This window comes from Cebus imitator, unplaced genomic scaffold (assembly GCF_001604975.1).
Source record: "Cebus imitator isolate Cc_AM_T3 unplaced genomic scaffold, Cebus_imitator-1.0 Scaffold277, whole genome shotgun sequence".
Taxonomy (NCBI): domain Eukaryota; kingdom Metazoa; phylum Chordata; class Mammalia; order Primates; family Cebidae; genus Cebus; species Cebus imitator.
In genome coordinates, this window is record NW_016107592.1 from 2,942,174 (window position 1) to 2,950,144 (window position 7,971).

Below are 7,971 nucleotides of genomic sequence, written 5' to 3' on the forward strand. Positions count from 1 at the left end.
GTCTCAAAAAAAAAAAAAATAATAATAATGATAATAATAATAATAAATAAATAAATAAATAAATAAAAACACCTACAACTAAGGCTGAGTGCTGTGGCTCATGCCTGTAATTCCAGCGCTTTGGGAGGCTGAGGCCAGTGGATCGCCTGAGGTCAGGAGTTCAAGACCAGCCTGGACTACATGGTGAAACCCTGTCTCTACTAAAAATACAAAAATTAGCTGGGCACAGTGGCGCATGCCTGTAATCCCAGTTACTCGGGACGCTGAGGCAGGAGAATGGCTTGAGCCTGGGAGGTGGAGGTTGCAGTGAACGGAGATTGTGGCACTGCGCTCCAGCCTGGGTGACAGAGTTAGACTCTGTCTCAAAAACAAATAAACACAAAAACAAAAACAAACCCATCTACGACTCAACAACAAAAAATGAACAATTAAAAAATGAGTAAATGGGGCCCAGCACGGTGGCTCATGCCTGTAATCCCAGCACTTTGGGAGGCCAAGGCAGGCAGATCACCTGAGGTCAGTAGTTCAAGACCAGCCTGGCCAACATGGCAAAACCCCGACTGTACTAAAAATACAAAAATTAGCTAGGTGTGGTGGTGGGCACCTGTAATCCCAGCTACTCAGAAGACTGAGGCAGGGAGAATCGCTTGAACCTGGGAGGCAGAGGTTGCAGTGAGCTGAGATCACACCATTGCACTTCCAGCCTGGGTGACAGAGCAATACTCTGTCTCAAAAAGGATATATGTATATACATGTACACAGAATTGCTGTATAATTCAGTATATTCACTTGTGGGTATATATCCAAAAAGAAATGAAAGCAGGGACCTGAACAGATATGTGTGCACCCGTGTCCACAGCAGCATTGCTCATAATAGTCAAAAGGTGAAAGCAATCCAAATGTCTACCAATGGATGAATAGACAAAATGTGATACATGCAAACAATGGAATATTCAGCCTTAAAAAAGAAGGGAATTTTAACACATTACAACATGAATGAACCTTGAAGATAGTATGTTAAATTAAATAAGCCAGTCACAAAATAACAAATATTTTAGAATTCCACTTATATGAGGTTTCTAGTTTAGTTAATTTCATAGAGACAAGAAGTATAATGGTGGTTGCTAGGGACTAGAGAAGTAGTAAAGGAGGATTAAGTATTTAATGGGTACAAAGTTTCAGTTGGAAAGAGGAAAAAGCTCTGGAAATGGATGGTGATGATGGTTGCACAACAGTGTAAATGTATTTAATGGCACAGAACTGTATACTTAAACATGGTTACAAGGGTAAATTTTTTGTTTTGTTTTTGAGACATAGTCTAGCTCTGTCACCCAGCCTGGAGTGCAAAGGTGCCATCTCAGCTCACTGCAACCTCTGCCTTCTGGGTTCAAGCGATTCTCCTGTCTCAGCCTCCTGAGTAGCTGGGATTACTGGCGCATGCCACCACACCTAACTAATTTTCTGTATTTTAGTAGATACAGGGTTTCACCCCGTTGCCCAGACTGGTCTCGAACTCCTGAGCTCAGGCAATCCACCACCTCAGCCTCCCAAAGTACTATGATTACAGGTGTGAGCCACCGCGCCTAGCCTAGATTTTGTTATACATATTTGCTACAGTAAAAAAAGACCCAGTGAGGCAAATAACTTTCCCATTTTATAGATGAAAAATTTAAGGCCTGTGTACATGACTTTACACAGCTAGTAACTAGAAATATCAAAATCTAAAACTTTTAACACCAGTGTTTTAACACCAATGTTCTTTGTTCTTTCTACTATACCGGTGCTATGTATTTATTTATTTTATTTATTTACTTTTTGAGATGGAGTCTCGATCTGTTGCCCAGGCTGGAGTGCAGTGGCTCGATCTCAGCTCACTGCAACCTCTGCCTCCCGGGTTCAAGTGATTCTCCTGCCTCAGCCTCCCAAGTAGCTGAGACTACTGGCGCATGCCACCACACTCAGCTAATTTTTTGTATTTTTAGTAGAGATGGGGTTTCACTGTGTCCTAGCCAGGATAGTCTCAATCTCCTGACCTCATGATCTGCCCACCTTGGCCTCCCAAAGTGCTGGGATTACAGGCATGAACCACCGTGCCTGGCCACAGTGGGTTTTTTTTTTTTTTTTTTTTAAAGTAAAATTGTAGATACAGCAAATGCATAGATCTAAAGTGTACAGTTTAAAGAGCTTTGATAAATCAATATACCAGTGTCACCACCAACTCACTAAGATTTTAAAAGATATTTCCAGCTGGGCGAGGTGGCTCACGCCTGTAATCCTAGCACTCTGGGAGGCTGAGGTGGGTGGATAACCTGAGGTCAGGAGTTCAAAACCAGCCTGGCCAACATGGTAAAACCTCATCTTTAAAAAAAAAAAAAAAGATATTCCATGAACCCAAAGAGCACCCTCATATTCTCTTCCACTTGATGTCCATCCCCTATTGACAACCATTGTCCTGATTTCTATCACCATAGATGAGTTTCATCCATTCTTCAACTTCATACAAAAAGAATCATTCCACACCTGGCAAGAGGCAGAGAACAATACGGTGGATGGCAAGGAGCCGGAGAATAAAAGAAGGAGAATAGAGAAGCTGCTGGCTGAGAAAATGACTGTTGATGGTGGGTGTGGGGACACTGGAGACTGGGAAGGTCGCTGGAACCGTGTAAAGAAGTTCCTTGAGTGATCTGGACCCTTCACACATCCCGATTTCGAACTGAGCACTGCATCTCTCCAGTTCTTGTTAGATACATGTAAAGTTCTAGTCTTTGGAGCTGGCGGCTTAGGATGTGAGCTCCTAAAAAATCTGGCCTTGTCTGGTTTTAGACAGATTCATATTATAGATATGGACACTATAGATGTTTCTAATCTAAATAGGTAGTTTTTATTTAGGCCTAAAGATGTTAGAAGACCTAAGGCTGAAGTTGCTGCAGAATTTCTAAATGACAGAGTTCCTAATTGCAATGTAATTCCACATTTCAACAAGATTCAAGATTATAATGACACTTTCTATCAACAATTTCATATTATTGTCTGTGGATTGGACTCTGTCATAGCCAGAAGATGGATAAATGGCATGCTGATATCTTTTCTAAGTTATGAAGATGGTGTCTTAGATCCAAGCTCCATTATCGCTTTGATAGATGGGGAGACAGAAGGTTTTGAAGGAAATGCCTGGGTGATTCTGCCTGAAATGACTGCTTGTAACAAATGCACTGGAACTTTATCCATCACAGGTTAATTTTCCCATGTGCACCACTGCATCTATGCCCAGGCAACCAGAACACTCTATTGAGTATGTAAGGATGTTGCAGTGGCCTAAGGAGCAGCCGTTTGGAGAAGGGGTTCCATTAGATGGAGATGATCCTGAACATATACAATGGATTTTCCAAAAATCCCTAGAGAGAGCATCACAATATAATATTAGCGACGTTACATATAGACTCACTCAAGGGGTAGTAAAAAGAATCATCCCTGCAGTAGCTTCCACAAATGCAGTCATTGCAGCTGTGTGTGCCATTGAGGTTTTTAAAATAGCCACAAGTGCATTCATTCCCTTGAATAATTACTTGGTATTCAATGATGTAGATGGGCTGTATACATACACATTTGAAACAGAGAGAAAGGAAAGCTGCCCAGCCTGTAGCCAGCTTCCTCAAAATATTCAGTTTTCTCCATCAGCTAAATTACAGGAGATTTTGGATTATCTAACCAATAGTGCTTCTCTGCAAATGAAATCTCCAGCCATCACAGCCACCCTAGAGGGAAAAAAATAGAACACTTTACTTCTAGTCGGTAACCTCTACTGAAGAAGGAACAAGGCCAAATCTCTCCAAAACATTGAAAGAATTGGGGCTTGTTGATGGACAAGAACTGGCGGTTGCTGATGTAACCACACCGCAGACTGTATTATTCAAACTTCATCTTACTTCTTAAGGAAAATGTGCACATAATAGAAACCTCATGGAAATAATATACTTTGTGGATGCTAAGAAGTTTAATTGATGTCATTTTCAGCAATAGTGTTGCTGAGATTTGACTTTTTTTAATATATGTAATGAACCACTCTTTTTTAACTTTGTAACTTTTCCTTGGAGACAGAATTTTGGTGTTGGTGCTGGTAAGCATTTTCATTAATAATATGGAAAATGATACCTAGAGAGAGAGATTATGAGGAAATGTATTGCTTCTTTTAGAGGTGGAAGCACACACCCTCTTTTGTGTGAATTTTGTTATTATGGTCAAAGAATGCATTGCTAGTTTTCATTTGAGCACCCAGATACACAAAAGATGTCCCTTTAAATAAAATAAAGAATTAAGTTTTAAATAATATTAAACATTACAATTTGACATCTGGAGTATATTGAACATAGGCTATTCCTTGATTTAATATTCATATAATTGTGGCCATCCAAATGAATATTAATTATTGCAGAATTTATCTTGTCCATAATAGTTTATAAACAGTGTTATAGCTGAATACCTGTGCATGAAAATGGGCAATATTTTCATCTGTTTACTTGTAGTGCCATAGAGGCCAATATGCACAATATTAACACCAAGACATGGCTGTTTAAAAAATTTAATATTCAGTTATCACTGATGCTTTTACACTATTTATTAATAAAATCATATATTGTATAAAAAAAGAATAATTCAGAATGGACTGTTTTCTGTCTGACTCTTGGCTCAGCAAAATGTTTTTGATATTCATCCACATTGTTGCTTGGATCAGTAATTCATTTTTTGATTACTGAATAACATTCTATTTTGTAACTCTCCACAATTTGCTTATTCTTTCTCGAATTAATGGATATTTGGGTTGTTTCCAGTTGTTGGCTATTATGAATAAAGTGGCTATGAACATTTTTGCACGAGTCTTTGTAGGAATACATTTTCATTTCCCTTCTCTCGTGACTTGCTTCAGCCAGTGGGACAGTAGCAAACTTGATGCAAGCAGTTTTGAAAAACTACCCAAGTGTTTTCTCTTCCTCTCTTTAAACCTTGCCACTATCATGAGAACAAACACAGACTAGCCTGCTGGAAGATGAGAGATCATGTGGAATGGAGCCAAGTCATCCCAGCTGAGGCCATCCTAGACTAGCCAACTCTCACACAACCCGGTAGCTGCTTGCAGATTCATTACAAAGTCCAGGTGAGAGTAGCCTAGCCCAGCTCAGATCAACAGAATTATTCAGGTAACCCATGAAGTCATGACAAATAACAAATGGTGAATCCTTTAAGCCACTGGGTTTTGGGATGGTTTGTTATACAGCATTGTTGTGGCAATAGATAATTTATAAACACATGTATCTTCCGTTTTTTGGTTTGGTTTGGTTTGGTTTTTTTTGAGACAGAGTCTCATTCTGTAACCCAGGCTGGAGCGCAGTGGTGCCATCTTGGCTCACTGCAACCTCCACCTCCTGGGTTCAAGCAATTCTCCTGCCTCAGCCTCCTGAGTAGAGTAGCTGAGATTACAGGCACATGCCACTATGCCCAGCTATTTTTTGTATTTTCAGTAGAGATGGGATTTCACCATGTTGGCCAGGCTGGTCTTAAACTTATGACCTCAAATGATCTGCCTGCATCGGTCTCTCAAAGTGCTAGGATTACAGGCATGAGTCACCGTGTCTGGCCACATGTATGTATCTATACTTGCATAACAAATTACCAGAAACTTGGTGGATTAAAATAACACAAAATGTATTATCTCATAGCTTCTGGGAGTCAGAAATCCAGGCCTGGATTAGGTGGGTCCTCTGCTCCAGGCTTACCAGGCTGAAATCAAGATATCAGCCAGGGCTGTGATCTCATCTTAGGTTTGGGGTCCTCTTCCAAGTTCGCTAGTTATTGATAGAATTTAGTTTGTTGCAGTTGTAAGACTGAACACCTCAGCACTTAGCAGACACACACTGTTCCATATGGCCCTCTCTACAATGCGGCAGTTTGTTTTATTTTATTTTTGAAATGGAGTCTTGCTCTGTTGCCCAGGCTGGAGTGCAGTGGTGCCATCTTGGCTCACTGCAACCTCTGCCCCCTGGGTTCAAACAATTCTCCCACCTCAGCCTCCCTAGAGTATGACAATTTGTTTCTTTGAGGCCAACAGGTGAGCATTTCTGGCACTTGTAATTTTTGTGACTTCTGTCTGACTCTGATAGCTAGACTCCTCTTTTAAAGAGTCAGCTGATTAGTCAAAAGGCATGACCTACCCAGGATAATCTTCCTTTTGATTAAGCTAAAGCCAACTGGTTAGGGTCCATATCATACGTCCAAAATCCCCCCACCTTTCCCATAAGAGATAAACTAATCACAAAAACATATCCCATAATAATTACAGGTCTCACCCATATTTATGGAGAGGAGACTTTACAGGATGTATGCACCAAAAGATGGAAATCTTGGGGGTCATCTTACAATTCTGCCTACCTCAATGTTCGAAACCAAGATACACAAACAATTTTTAAAGAGAAAGAAATATATTTATTGTGCCAGGCACAGTGGCTCATGGCTGTAATCCAAGCACTATTTCTTTTTTTCTATATCTTTTTTAGTGACAGGGTCTTGCTCTGTCACCCAGGCTAGAGTGTAGTGGACTTCAAGATCAAATTCATTATCAAGACCAGTTAATTCTGCCTTGCAATGTCCTTCACACCTGTTTCCAGCAGTTCTTTCACTGCATCTACCATTGCTAAAACCCTCATCAACGGTGGTTGAAACTATTTGTGTCTTAATTATTTAAGTTAAAACATTTCATAATAATATATATACCTGATGTGAAATTTTTAAGAGATACAAAAGGTTACAGTGAAAGGTAAGTCTCCCATTACTGTCTCCCAGCAATCTAGTTCTCCTCTCCACAGGCACCCACTGTTACAAGTTGCTTGTAATCTTACCAGAAGCTACACATCTAACACACACACACACACACACACACACACACACACAATTTTTCATAGATGATAACATATAATGCATATTGTTTTCAACCTTGTTTTTTTCACTAATAATATATATATTTATTTATTTTATTATTATTATTTTTTGTAGAGACGGGGTTTTGCCATGTTGGGCAGGCTGATCTCGAACTCCTGGCCTCAGGCGATCCACCCACCTCAGCCTCTCAAAGTGCTGGGATTACAGGTGAGAGCCACCATGCCCAGCCTGCTAATAATATATCTGTATATTTTTGGAGACAAGGTCTTGCTCTGTTGCCCAAGCTGGAATGCAGTGGTGTGATCATGACGCACAACAGCCTCAACCTCCCAAGATCAAGCAATCCTTCCACCTCAGCCTTCCAAGTAGCTAGGACCACAAGCATGCACTACCACACCTGGCTGTTTTTTAGAGAAACTGGGTCTCACTATGTTGCCCAGGTTGGTCTGAAACTGCGGGGCTGTAGCTATCCTCCTACCTCAGGCTCTCAAAGTGCTGGAATTACAGTCATGAACCACATACCTGGCCTCAGTAACAATATTTTTTGAAGATAATTCTATATTAGTATGGCTTCCTACTATACCATTTATGCATTATCATTGCTTATTTAACTATCCTCTGTAGACCCTTAGAATGGCTCTTTTTTTTTTGCAACCGACCTTCATATATATGTGTGTGTGTGTGTATATATATATATATATTTATATATATGTAATTCTCAACAAATGTACACATATTTGTGGTATAAATTTATAAAAATGGAATTTCTGATTCAACATACACATTTTAACTATGAATAGATACTAATGTTTTGTAAAGGTATCTGCATATACCAGCTATGCATTAAAGTGACTGTTTCTCTGCACCTTCACTGACAAAATTTATTACCAGACTTCTTGAGTGTTGCCAATCATCAATTAGGTGAAAAATGGTTCTTCTTGTAGTTTTGAATATTCTTTTTATTTTTATTTATTTTTTATTTTTATTTTATTTTTTTTGAGACGGAGTTTCGCTCTCGTTACCCAGGCTGGAGTGCAATGG

At 39.7% G+C, this 7,971-nt stretch overlaps 1 pseudogene across 1 annotated transcript in view; it reads left to right on the top strand.

Moving 5' to 3' along the window:
- Window positions 1-4,637, top strand: part of LOC108284390 — a 19,257-nt pseudogene extending 14,620 nt beyond the window's left edge. Inside the window, exon 2 of the transcript XR_001817195.2 lies at window positions 2,472-4,637. The product of XR_001817195.2 is annotated as an NEDD8-activating enzyme E1 catalytic subunit-like (transcript). The remainder of the gene's footprint in view (window positions 1-2,471) is intronic.
- Window positions 4,638-7,971: the final 3,334 nt, after the last annotated feature.